Genomic DNA, 14,511 nt, shown 5'->3' with positions numbered 1-14,511 from the left:
TAATCAATTCTTTTCTCCCTGTGAAAACAATAGCACTACATTAACCATTTTTCAGTCCACGAGCACACAGAAGAATGATTCAAAGATAAGTTGTCTTTTTCAATACTTTAATACCACTGCAGTTTCTTCCCTTGGTTCTCGTAACTGTCTGGAATAACTTTTGTTTAAACTTGCCCACAAGTGTACTTTCAAAGACACTTGCTAATATTTCTTATTTTGCTGTGCTCATCATATTTCACACAACCAAAATGTCAGTGGGGGAGCATTTTGGGACAAGTGAACGTACTTCTATTAGTTTTTAAATACTTATGGAAAAAGATAGGACTGGTCCACAAGTTAAAGTCCTAAATTTGGCACAGCTAAGTTTGATGGAATTACGATAGGAACTTGTAAAGTTTGAGTTTAGTTTATTGTCACGTGTACCGAGATAGTGAAAAGCTTTTGTTGCGTGCTAACCAGTCAGCGGAAATACAATACATGATTACAATCGAGCCATCCACAGTGCACAGTTACATGATAAAGGGAATAACACAAATAACATTTAGAGCAAGATAAAGCCAGTAAAGTCCGATTAAGGATAGTGCCAGGGTGTCCAATGAGGTACTTAATAGTTCAGGACTGCACTCTTGTGGTTTAGAGATACAGTGCGGAAACAGGCCCTTTGGCCCACCGAGTCCGCCCATCTAGTGCTAAAAGACAGCAACTGTACCGCTGCGTCACCATGCCGCCCACGGTAGGATGGTTCAGTTGCCTGATAAAAGCTGGGAAGAAAATGTCCCTGAATCTGGAGGTGTACGTTTTCACACTAGGTAACCATAATACTGCAGAAATGAAATCTGTAGTGCAACCAAAAACACAAACTACAGAAGACCATAGTTGTGCAGTGTTCAAGAGCCTGATGCTTCCTGGGGTGAACATTATTTTTTGACCCCTATACCTTCTTCCCAATGGCAGTCGCAAAGTGAGAGCAAGGTAAGGGTAGTATGAGTTTTAGGCAGCCCTTCCTACCGAACCCCTCAATAGTGAGGTCAGTATCTATGATGGGCCGGGCAATGTCCACGGCTCTCTGCAGCCTCCTTTGTTCCTTGGCATTTGAGTCACTCACAGAACCTGGCTGTGATTTAACCAGTAAATATGCTCTCTACAGTATAACTGTAGACGTTCGATAAAATATTATGCAACATAATGAATCTCTTCATTGGCGGTACAGAGGTAGCGTTGCTGCCTCAGTGCCAAAAACCTGGTTTTGATCCTGACCACGGGTGCTGTGTATAAGGAGGTTGTATGTTCTTCCTGTGACTGTCTGGGTTTTCTGCTGGTGCTTTGGTTTCCTCCCGCACTCCGAAGACTTACAGGTTTGTGGGTTGATTCTTCTGTAAATTGTAAATCGTCTCTGGTGTGTTGGATGGTGCTAGTTTACAGGGTAATCACTGGCCGGCAGCACAGACGCGGTGGGCTGAAGGGCCTGTTTCCATGCTGTACCTCTAAAACCGTATAATTCAGGGAAGAAATGTGATGCTGTGAAATATATCGATTTTACAGGTGCTAGCAATTTTGAGGTGCATAAAAATGGATAAATCCCTGGAGTCTCACCAAAAGTATCCTAGGACATTAAGGGAAGCAATGAAAGAAATTGTTGGGGTCTGGGATATTTACCATAAACTTTCCCTTGTTGTCTTCTATCCTGTGTGCTCCATGACCATTTTGGGAGTAACACCTTTTGTCTGTACTGTCAGTTTCTCTTGTTTGAATACCACCAATTATACTAACACAAATTGCTAGCAGATGTTTACAATCCATTCCTGGTATTTGTATCCCAAAGAAACCAAATTCAGAGCAGGTGTAGAGATATTATGTGCTTTGAGCCTGTTCTACCATTCATTATCATCGAAGCTGTTCATCCAAATTCAGCACTGTTTCTGCCCCCCATATACCTTAACCTCTTCAGCACTGAAAACGATATCTAATTCCATAATCATACAGCATAGGAACAGGCCCTTTGGCCCAACTTACTCATGCTAACCAACATGCCCCATCTACCTACATTTCTTCACACAGAGAGTGGTGAGTCGGTGGAATTCTCTGCCACAGAAGGTAGTTGAGGCCAGTTCATTGGCTATATTTAAGAGGGAGTTAGATGTGGCCCTTTTTGCTAGAGGGATCAGGGGGTATGGAGAGAAGGCAGGTACAGGCTACTGGGCTGAATGATCAGCCATGATCATATTGAATGGCGGTGCAGGCTCGAAGGGCTGAATGGCCTACTCCTGCACCCATTTTCTATGTTTCTATGTTTCTATGTTTTGGCCCATATATCTCTAAATCTATCCTATCCATATACCTGTCCAAATGTTTCTTAAATGTTGTGATAGTGCCTGCAGCCATTACTTCCTCCGGCAGTTTATTCCATACACCACCCTTCGTGTAAAAAAGTGATCTTTCAGGTTCCCATTAATCTCCCCCCCGCACCCCCCCCCCCCCCTCCCCCCTCACCCATGTCCTCTCATTTTCGATTCTCCTGCTTTGGGCAAAAGACTCTCTACATTTACCAGATCTATTCCTCTCATGATTTTGTACACTACTATAAGATCACCCCTCATCCTCCTCGGCTCAAAGGAATAAAGCCCAAGCTTGTTCAACATCTCCCTGTAGCTCAGGCTCTCGAGTCCTGGCAACATCCTTACAAATCTTCTCTGAACCCTTTCAAGCTTGACAACATCTTTCCTATAACACAGTGGCCAAAACTGAACACAATACTCTAAATGTGGCCTCACCAATGTATTATATAACTGTAACATGACCTCCTAGCTTCTTTACTCAATACTCTTGACTGATGAAGGCCAATGTGTCAAAAGTTGTCTTGACCACACTATCCACATGTGACGCCATTTTCAAGGAGCTATGCGCCTGCACTATGAGATCCCTCTGTTCCACATCATTCCCCAGAGCCCTACCAAAAATGGTGTAGATTCTGCCCATGTTAGACTTCCCAAAATGCCACACCTCACATTTCTCTGCATTAAATTCCATTAACCATTCCTCAGTCCACCTGCCCAACCGATCAAGATCCTGCTGTAATCTTTGACAACCATCTTCACTATCTACTATACCATCCACTTTAGTGTCATCTTCTTAAATATATTTAATGAGTTGGCTTTAAATGCTTTTTGTGATAGAGAATCCCACTCTCTGGATGAAGAAATTCTCATCTCATGGCTTACTTAGCCTTAGACTGTTATTACTAGTCCTGAAATCCCCAACCATTAGCAATATCCTTCCTGTCTCCAGTCTGCCTGTTCTGTCATAACTGTCTACATTTCTGAGATCTCGTCTGAAGTCCAATCTCTCAAATTTCTCTTCCCATGTCAGTCCTGCCACCCCAGGTATCAGTCCAGTGAACACATTGCACTCTCAACTTATCCCTGATGGTGCAGATCATACATTTGGGAAGTACTTTTGGAGGTTTCATGAGTAACGTCCAAGAATTATACCAATTTTAGGCAATGCTGCTCAGTTGAATGGAGTGAATGTGTAGGATAATAGAAGGAGTGGTGATAAAGCATTGTGCTTTATCTTCATCATTGCTGAGCTTCATTCATCCGGGCAAGCAGATGGTTATACCATTACACTCACTTGTACTTTGTGAATGGTGAAAAGACTTCAGGATGTCAAGTAATGAATGCAAGAGTCGTAAGAGGTATCCCGACCTGAAATGTCATCGATCCATGTTCTCTCCAGCATTTTGCGTCTTCCTTTGGTAAACCAGCATCTGCAGTTCCTTGTTTCTACAATTGATCAGATATATCCGAGGACATTGTGGGAAACTAGGGAGGAAATTGAGAGAGCCCTGGTTGAAACTTATAAGTAGATAGACATAAAATGCTGAAGTAACTCAGCAGAACAGGCAGCATCTCTGGATAGAATGAAAGGGTGCATTTTCAGGTCAAGACCTCTCTTCAGACAAGTCGTCTTTAAATACAGGATAGGTACCAGAAGACTGGAGGGTGGCAAATGTGTGCCTCTATTCAAGAAGGGCTGCAGGGGAAATGCTGGGAACTATCAGCCAGTGAACTTAACATCTGTAGTTGGAAAGTTACTAGGGAGTATTCTAAGGGATAGGATTCAGAGGCATTTAGACGAACAATTCGCATATCACTTTACCTTAATTGGTACAAGTGACAATAAAAGACCTTTGAAACCCTTTGAACAAGTTTTTGTGATGATATAACCAAAATGGTTGATGAAGGTAGAGCTGTAGAAGTAAAAATGGCATTTGACAAAGTTCCACATAGTATTCTGGAAGGTTAGAACACATGGTATCCAAGGAGAGAGAGCTGAATGGATAAAAAATTGGCTTCATGGAGTAAAATTACGTACAACTGGATATCGGGATACATTACTCTGCATGAATGAATACTTTTATCATAAAAAGTGAATTTTCAAGGACTTTCAAGGACCATTGATAAATCCAAGGACTTTCAAGGCCTTGAAAAACAGTTTCAAATTCCAGGACTTTCAAGGACCGTACGGGGCCTGTTTAAATAGAGAATTGGCCTATTGATTACAGTTGCCGTTTAAATTAAAAGCTTCCAATTAATCAATTACTTGCATGCTAAAATCTAAGTTCACATTTAATGAGTTTAATTAATTTTTCACGGAGTTCTCTTATTCAGCATTAAATTTTCATTTGCAGTTAAAATTCTGAACAAAATTCCTCATTTCACTGATTTGCTTTTCATTTGAAAGTTTAGCTTTAATAAATAAATAGTGCAACCAAACTAATAAAATGAGTTTTATTTTTGTTAACATTATGAATAATGTCAATATGTATATTCATTGCATGAATAAAGGCCTAGTTTCTATGACATTTTGTGCTATAATTAAGGAAATATGAAATTGATCATATCCTGATAATTTAAAAGAATCTCTGAATTCAGGATGAGACAAGAAAATGGAGAGACGAACATTGTGCCAATTTACAAAGATGGAACAACTGAGAGAATTACAGACCTGCAAGCTTGACATCAGTAGTTGTAAGCATCCTGAAAAAAAGAATAATGAAATGTCAGGAAAATGTCACATAGGTAGCAGACCATGCTTGATTTGAGTTCTTAGAAAATACAGTGTACTTAACATGTATAGACTTCAATACTGTTTGGTTTTGACAATTATTCCACAAGGAACTCCACAGGAGAAAAGCTTGAGTGTTGAGTCAGAAAATACAAAGTCCAATTTAGGAATCAGCATCAACATGAAAGAAATCACCAGGAATTAGTTATGACTCCGGAGTATGCACTATTGTATGATAATTTGATGTGAATTTTACAATAATATTAAAAAGAATAATGCCAAATGCAGGCAAAGAGCATAGCTTGAAGATCCTTGAAAGCACCAAGATAGTGGCAACAGGCAGAGACGCTACACGAGTTCAAAGGGTGCTAGCAGATTGTTCTCACAGTAGTTTGCAAGTTGTCGTGCTCTTATTAAAGGAAGCTATTTTGTGAGCATTGCCTACTTCTTATTGCACGTTCTAGCTTTTAAAGAGCTAAGCTTACAGGAACAGATACCAATGAATGCAATCAAGTGGCTTGAATGAGTGGGTAGATAGGAATCATGAGAATAGACTGGAGGTGTATCAATATTCCACTGGTGAATTGTGCTTTTCTTATTGTAGATTTTAAAAATAAATGATTATAAACAAACAACCATCGTGAGATGAAACAAGGAGACAAGAATGTAGATGCTGGAACCTGGAGCAAAAAACAAACTGCTTGAAGAACTCTGTAGAGCGAGCAGCATCTCTGGATGCAAAGGGAAGGTCACTATTTTGGGTCAAAATCTGGGGTTTAAATGGATTGAAGGACCCCAACTGTTTTTTTTATAGAGATAACATTATCTGCAAATGGAGATCAAGAGAAAAATTGTTGGTGCTTCATTTTGCAATATAGTTGAGGTTTATTGATCCAAACAGATCAGATATACCGTACATAAGTACAAGTCAAACTCAAGCACAACAGATAACCTGAAGCTACCCCTCTCAATATTCCCAGTCAAACAGAGCTAGTTAATTATGGACAATTGAAAAGTTGCTGGCAATAACCATGCAGGCTTTATCACTTTGGAGCATGATGAGCAAATGTAATAATGGTCAAGGTGAGATTTATATTGAGAATGTTAGTGACAAACACTTAATGTCCTGGAACTATGATTTTGGAAAAAAAATCAGAAAGCTTTTCATGACGGACAATTGGTGATGATTTCCTTGTATTCAAAATCCATCTACATACCAAATGATTTGGGCATCTGAAACACTTTATGCTTAGGACACAACGCAATATTTGTAGAAGAGTTTTCACTTAAGGTTCTTTTGAAAACTGTTCACAAATGTGCTCCTGCCTACTAATTCAATATGATCCTCAAATGTGCTATTGTCCAAACAAATTCACAAATTATATTGTCTCCTTTCTTGTGCTTTCTTTCCACTTTAGTTGGTTTTTGTTAGTCCTCCCCTGCCCTGTAGGTTGAGACTTTTTATTTTTGCAGGGAATGCTCCATGCAGATGCTCTGATACACAAAGGGTGTTGTCTTATTAGAAAACCACAGAAACTTTAACTGTATTAATTAAGGGTTAATCAAGATTTTCCCTATTTTCATGTATTAAAAATATACTTTTTAATGTAATTGTAGAAATGGTTTGTCTTTTGCTGTTTCCAGCACACTCGTATTTTTACCATCAACACACTTATCCCCAAATAAATGGTCAGTGTGTGGGGATTCTGAAACTCAAGTGTTTCATTAAAGCAAAATTAATGTCAATCTAAATTTTACATAGTTGAAATTTATTGACAGATCCAAGGGTGGCACGGCGATAGAATTGCTGCCTTACAACGCCAGAGACGCAGGTTCGATCCTGACTATGGGATGCTTGTCTGACGGAGTTCATATGTTCTCCCAGTGACCTGCATGAGTTTTCTCCAGTATTTCTGGTTTTCTCCTACACTCCAAAGATGTATAGGTTTGTAGGTTAATTGGCTTGGAATAATTATAAACTGTCCCGAGTGTGTGTAGGATAGTGTTAGTGTGCGGGGGTTGCTGGTTGGCCCGGACTCAGTGTGTCGAAGTGTCTGTTTTTGCTCTGTATTTCTAAATTAAACTATGTTTAACTGGTGAAATCAATAGAGTTCAGATGTGACTTCCAAAGTGTCCCTTCCCCACATTTTAGTTAACACCCCAAAATTAACACCCCACCAATTTAATATTTCAGTGTCTCTTACTATTTAGTCAACATCTCTAAATGCAATCCAGTGAATACAACAACAGAAGCTAAAACTGAAAAATATGTAGTGGTTGGCTTCTTACCTCCACTCTCTCAAAAAAAAAATGGAGAATGAGGTTTTATTTTCCTGAGGTTTTCACTGTCCCAAGGTAAACCTTGTCAGATTCAGAAATTGATTCAGCTTGCATCCACAATTTCCCCAAACATCTTTGTTTTAAAATGTAAATTGCCGCAGAATTCTTAAAGCGTAGCTGACGTCTCCGTAAAGCCAATCTTACCAAGACAGACATAGATAAGAACTTAAAAGAAGCTGGCACAGTCCTGATCTTTCTTGATGAGTAAGGGCATCAGAGGTTCCAAGGACGGTGCAAGAGAATGGGAACGAGAGGGAAAAATCGATCAGTCTTGATCAAAGGGTGGAGTATATTCGATGGAATGAATGGCCTAATTTGCTCCTAAGTCATGTTAGTGGGGTCCTGAACAGCCTAGGGCAGCAGCTTTGACAACTCGGATCTCTTTGATGGAAAGACTCATCTTGGGAATTGGAGCGACAGATAAATTGCTAATAAGGGATGGACTGGAAAAGGCATGATGGAAGGAGGTGTAGACGTTAACTGTGGGTTTGTAGTAGACGTTAGTGGATAAACTGCCCTCTATGATGGAAAAGAGAGATCAAGCGAAGGGAGAGAAGTGTCAGAAATAGTCTAAGTGAGTGCACTTTTACTAGTAAAGGTGACAAAATTAACGAGTTCTGCATGGATGCAGCCCTAATGCGATCATTAATGTCAAGGAGAATGCATAAGGGAATGATGCCAGGGTATGTTTGGAACACAGTATGTTCAAAGTAACCAAATCTATCCATCTGCCAATCACATCCCGTGACCTGTATCCACCTATCACTTCCAGATAGACACAAAATGCTGGAGTAACTCAGCAGGTCAGACAGCATCACTGGAAAAATGGAATGGGTGAAGTTTCGGGTCATCTTTCTTCAGTCTAAAGGTGGGCTTCAACCTGAAACGTCACCTACTCCTTTTCAGTAGCAAAAAAGGTCTTGACCCAATACGCCTATTCCTTTTCCCCAGAGAGGCTGCCTGACCCACTGAGTTACTCCAGCATTTTGCATCTATCTTCAGTTTAAACCAGCAACTGTAGTTCATTCCTACATATCCACCTCTCATGGCCAGGCTTTGCCTTATCCCCACCTCTCTTTTCCAACTTTCTCACCCCAATCCCATCAGTCTGAAAAGTGATCTAGACCTGAAATATCATCTGTTTATTTCCTCCACAGATGCTGCCAGACCTGCTGATGATGTGACAAGTAAAATGGATGAAGGGGAGCCAGTGAATGTAGTGTATCTGGACTTTCAGAAAGCCTTTGATAAGGTCCCACACAGGAGATTGGTGAGCAAAATTAGAGCACATGGTATTGCGGGTATAGTCTTGACATGGATAGAGAATTGGTTGGCAGACAGGAACCAAAGAGTAGGAGTAAACGGGTCATTTTCAGAATTGCAGGAAGTGGCGAGTGGAGTGCCGCAAGGCTCGGTGTTGGGACCGCAACTATTCACCATATATATTAATAATTTGGAGGAAGGAATTAGAAGTAACACTAGCAAGTTTGCAGATGACACATAGCTGGGTGGCAGTGTGAACTGCAAAGAGGATGTTAGGAGGTTGCAGGGTGACCTGGACAGGTTGAGTGAGTGGGCAGATGCATGGCCCACATCTAATGTAGATAAATGTGTCATTATCCACTTTGGCGGCAGAAAAAAGGAGGTAGATTATCATCTCAATAGTGTCAGGTTAGGTAAGGGGGAAGTGCAGCGAGGCCTGGGTGTCCTTGTACACCAGTCACTGAAAGTTGGCGTGCAGGTTCAGCAGGCAGTGAAGAAAGCTAATGGCATGTTGGCCTTCATAACGAGAGGATTTCAGTAGAGGAGTAAAGAGGTTCTTCTGCAGTTGTATAGGGCCCTGGTAAGACCACATCTGGAGTATTGTGTACAGTTTTGGTCTCCTAATTTGAGGAAGGACATCCTTGTAATTGAGGCAGTGCAGCGTAAGTTCACGAAGTTGATCCCTGGGATGGCAGAACTGTACTACGAGGAAAGATTGAAAAGACTAAGCCTGTATTCACTGGAGTTTAGAAGGATGAGAGGGGATCTTATAGAGACATATAAAACTATAAAAGGACTGAACAAGCTAGATGCACGAAAAATGTTCCCAATGTTGGGGGAGTCCAGAACCAGAGGCCACAGTCTTAGAATAAAGGGGAGGCCATTTAAAACTGAGGTGAGAAGGAACTTTTTCACCCAGAGAGTTGTGAATTTGTGGTATTCTCTGCCACAGAGGGCAGTGGAGGCCAAATCACTGGATGGATTTAAGAGAGTTAGATAGAGCTCTAGGGACTAGTAGAATTAAGGGATATGGGGAGAAGGCAGGCACAGGTTACTGATTGTGGATGATCAGCCATGATCACAATGAATGGTGGTGCTGGCTCGAAGGGTTAAATGGCCTCCACCTGCACCTATTTTCTATGTTTCCATGTAACTCACCAAATTCCCATCTTTGCCAATTATCTAACACGATAACCCTCCTAACAATGTATTTTCTTCAATTTTGGCCTCTTGTGCATGCCTTATTTTAACTTTTACCCGAGTGTCAATTAACTCTGTCAGCAAATCATTTTTAAGCAGCGTTTAGCTGGGGTTTACTGCTGGAGACTTAAGGAACTGCACATGCTTTTCTCTTGCATAATAATATATAATAATAATAATAATAATAATAATATAATAATAATAATAAACATTTATTTTTTATAGCGCTTTTCCAAATGCTCAAAGACGCTTTACAAAAACAGTCAAGACATAAAAACAAACAGACAAACTATCCTGACGGAGAAGCGGCGAACAAATAGCACCAGCGTCCTCTCACGTCAGGGTCCGGCAGTAGACAATAAAGAACACAAGACACACAATTACAATTTTTAACACAAACAGCCATCACAGTGATTGCTCCAGGCACACCCTCACTGTGATGGAAGGCAAAGAAAAGTCTTATCTCCTCCTCATTCTTCTCCCGTGGTGCCACAAGGCGATCGAGGCTCCCGACTTTTGAAGCCCCTACCGGGCGATGAAAAGTCCCAGGGCCGAGCCGAGCAGGCTGATGAAGGTCCTGAGCCCCCACCGGGCGATGGAAAGTGCCGCGGCCAGGCCATGCAGGGCGATGAGGGGCCTGCGAGCGGGTCAATCAAACCTCGCGCTTCGGGGTGGTCGAAGCTGCTACGGCTGGAGCTCCCGAAAGCCGGTCGCCAGCCAGGGACCTGCGAGCACCCGATGTTGCGGTCTGCAGGGCCCACGGCCGAAGCCTCCGAGATGGTAAGTCCAGGCCCTGCGACCGGAGTCTTCAAGGTCGATCCCAACTGGAGGCCGCCGACTCCACAGTGTTAGGCCGTAGCACGAACGGAGACACAACACGGTAAAGGTCGCATCTCCGTTGAGGAGGAGATTGGAAAAAAGAGGTTTCCCCCACCCCCCCCACCCACATATACAGAGTTAAAAATAAATCAAAAGAAACATTTAAACGATAACAAAGACCAAAACAAAAAAAAGACAGAGAGACTGCCGGTGAGCCGCAGCTGCATAGAAAACTAAGTGATAAGAGTAACTCAGTGGGTCAGGCAACATCTCTGGTGTACATGGAACATGACATTTCAGGTCGGGACCCTTCTTCAGAATCATTGAAGAGCACGTGAGGTGTCTCGAATGCAGGTCAGAAGTGACTGGAAATGATAGAATCGAGGTATTTGGAGATGAGTCCAGTGGGGGAGCAGAAACAATGGATTTGCCAAGGCAGTCCTAATGGTGGATTTTAGGAAGGAGATAAAAAGAGATGGTGTGGGGAACTGTAGGATGTGGAGGGGAGGTAGCCAGAGGTGATGGGATCATGGCAACCTGGGAGATGCTGGCTTGGTATTCATCCATGGGGTCATGGTCAAGGGGTTGGTATGACGTATGACAGGGTAATTGGAAATAAAAAAGATCCAAAGAGGGTTCCATGAAGGGATGGAATGTTGGAAGGTGCTGCCTGACTTGCTGAGTTACTCCAGCACTTTGTTTTATTGTAGAGATACTCAGAATACAATTTAAACTGATAATCACAATGGTTAAATGAATGCTGAGTAACTTGTTCCAATAAAAGTTAATTTTTCCATAACATTTCAAAGAGCAGAGGACGATTACATATAACTGTTAGTTAACGAAAAATTAAATTGGTAAATTGGTTGATTGATTTTAATTAGTACAAATGTAGCCTGCACTCCAGGCTTGGCATAGTATTGGTCTACAGCCTTTGATGCCGTAACAATTCAAGTGCTTATTCAGACAATTTTTGCAGCAATCCCTCCGGCAGCCTTTTCCAGGTACTCGCCACTCTCTGGGTGAATACAGTCCACCACTGCACCCACCTACCCCTACCCCCCTACCCCCCTTCCCCCCCCCCCCCCCCCCAACACCACCCCCACACATAACTGTTAAATATTTTCATGTTGTGCACCTCTGAGCCTATGATTCATGTTGTATGTCTGAGCCTCATTGGCACTCCCAAAATACATGACCTCACCTGACTGGATTCAACACCACCCACCATGTTTCAGTCCATTTCACCACAAGATCAATATCTCTGTGCAACATAAGATTTATTTCCATACTATCAACAATGACATCAATTTCTGTCATCTGCAAATTTACTGTTCGTCACCCACGTCCAACTCATTCACATGTATCACAAACAAAGCATATTCAATCATATTTCTTGTGAGTCGGCGGATGCATGGCAGATGCAATTTAATGTGGATAAGTGTGAGGTTATCCACTTTGGTGGTAAGAATAAGAAGGCAGAGTATTATCTGAATGGTGTCAAGTTACGGAAAGGGGATGTGCAACGAGATCTGGGTGTCCTAGTGCATCAGCCACTGAAAGAAAGCATGCAGGTACAGCAGGCAGTGAAGAAAGCCAATGGAATGTTGGCCTTCATAACAAGAGGAGTTGAGTATAGGAGCAAAGAGGTCCTACTGCAGTTGTACAGGGCCCTAGTGAGACCGCACCTGGAGTACTGTGTGGGGTTTTGGTCTCCAAATTTGAGGAAGGATATTCTTGTTATTGAGGGCGTGCAGCGTAGGTGTACTAGGTTAATTCCCAGAATGGCGGGACTGTCATATGTTGAAAGACTGGAGCGACTAGGCTTGTGTACACTGGAATTTAGAAGGATGAGAGGGGATCTTATCGAAACATAATATTAAGGGGTTGGACACGTTAGAGGCAGGAAACATGTTCCCAATGTTGGGGGAGTCCAGAACCAGGGGCCACAGTTTAAGAATAAAGGGTAGGCCATTTAGAACGGAGATGAGGAAAAACCTTTTCAGTCAGAGAGTTGTAAATCTGTGGTATTCTCTGCCTCAGAAGGCAGTGGACACCAATTATCTGAATGCATTCAAGAGAGAGCTAGATAGAGCTCTTAAGGATAGCGGAGTCAGGGGGTATGGGGAGAAGGCAGGAACGGGGTACTGATTGAGAATGATCAGCAATGATCACATTGAATGGTGGTGCTGGCTCGAAGGACCGAATTGCCTACTCCTGCACCTATTGTCTATATTAGTCAAGCAATATCTCTTAGAGAGCACAGAAACAGGTCCTTTAAGCTCAACTTGCCCATACCAACCAAGATGTTCCATCTATGCTTGTCCCATCTGCCCATGTTTGTTCCATATATTTCCAGGCTTTTCCCTGTTGATTTTCTTAGAAAGAAGAACCAGTATTCCAGTAGACACTTTTACCCGTGTGTCAATTAACACCGTCAGCAAATCATTTTTAAGCGGCATTTAGCTGGGGTTTACTGTAGAGTTGGAGGTGGCCCCAGCTACTCCCCACCCATACAATGGTCCTCATGCCCCCCTCCTCTCTGAAAACCAACCACCCCCCCACCAGACATTGCCTCGGCCTCCATCTGCTCGCCTGCCTTCATCCAACCCCAACCCCCACACTTGCTGTGTTCACCAACCCCCCTGACCTCCCCCTTTCTGATACCGAACAGTCTGTCCACAGCAGAGGCCTCATCTTTGTTCCCCTCCGCCCCATCTCAACGAGTTCCGGGTCCGCCACGATGTGGAGCTCTTCTTCCGTCGCCTCCGGCTCCGGGTCTTTTTCCATGGGAAGGAGTCCTCACCACCCAGTGATGATCCCTTCTCCTGTCTCCAGCGGATCCCCTCTTCTTGGACTCCCCCGGCCGGCCATCTACCTTCACTAGACCTTTTCATTTCTAACTGCCAGCGGGACATCAACCGCCTCAAATTTTCTACTCCCCTGACTTACTCTAACCTCTCCCCTCCTGAACGTACAGCCCTCCGCTCACTCTACAGCAACCTCAACAGTTATCAAACCCGCCGACAAGGGAGGTGTCGTGGTAGTCTGGCGCGCTGACCTCTACCGGACTGATGCCAGATGACAACTCTTGGACACCTCCTCCTACTTATCGTTGGACCATGACCCCACAGACAAGCACCAGGCCTTAATCTCTATCACCATGACTGATCTCATCACTTACGGCTCTCTGCCCTCTAAAGCCTCCAACCTTATCTTTCCCCAGCCCCGCATGGCCGATTTTACCTTCTCCCCAAAAACCACAAATAGAACTGTCCTGGCAGACCCATTTTTTCTGCCTATTCATGTCCCACCTAATTGATTTCAACCTACCTCAACTCCATCCTAACCCCCTGGTCCAATCCCTCCTTACCTATGTCCAAGACACCTCACAAGCTCTCCATCTCCTCAATAACTTCCGTTTTCCAGGCCCCCACTCCCTCATCTTTACGATGGATGTCCAGTCACTCTACACCTCCATCCCCCACCAGGAGGGTCTTAAAGCCCTCCATTTCTTCCTCGACTGCAGAACCAATTTCCATCTACCCATAATCTCGCCCGCCTAGCAGAGCTCGTTCTTACCCTCAACAACTTCTTCTTTGAATCCTCCCACTTCCTCCAAATCCAAGGCGTAGCTATGGGCACTAGCATGGGCCCTAGCTGTGCCTGCCTCTTTGTCGGGTACATCAAACAATTCCTGTTCCAGGCGTACACTGGCCCTATCCCCGAACTCTACCTCCGCTACGTTGATGACTGCATTGATGCCACCTCTTGTACCCATGCAGAACTCAACGACTTCATTAATTTCACCACTAATTTCCA

At 43.1% G+C, this 14,511-nt stretch overlaps 1 protein-coding gene across 7 annotated transcripts in view; it reads right to left on the bottom strand.

Annotated features, from left to right (window-relative positions):
- Positions 1-14,511, bottom strand: part of grb10b (growth factor receptor-bound protein 10b) — a 149,883-nt gene that overhangs the window by 96,613 nt on the left and 38,759 nt on the right. For 4 of the 7 annotated variants that reach the window (XM_078418612.1, XM_078418651.1, XM_078418660.1 and 1 more), the window contains exons 2-3: positions 5,008-5,039; positions 3,705-3,821 (exon numbers count right to left, since the gene is read on the bottom strand). The gene's annotated coding sequence lies outside the window, so the exon portion shown is untranslated. Of the gene's footprint in view, positions 1-3,630; positions 3,822-5,007; positions 5,040-14,511 lie in introns of all 7 variants that reach the window. The other 3 variants (XM_078418633.1, XM_078418669.1, XM_078418623.1) reach the window with 2 other exon arrangements.

The sequence above is a fragment of the Rhinoraja longicauda genome, chromosome 2 (genome assembly GCF_053455715.1).
Source record: "Rhinoraja longicauda isolate Sanriku21f chromosome 2, sRhiLon1.1, whole genome shotgun sequence".
NCBI classification, from domain to species: domain Eukaryota; kingdom Metazoa; phylum Chordata; class Chondrichthyes; order Rajiformes; family Arhynchobatidae; genus Rhinoraja; species Rhinoraja longicauda.
Note: the sequence above shows the minus strand (reverse complement) of the source record. Positions and strands in the feature narration are given on the sequence as shown.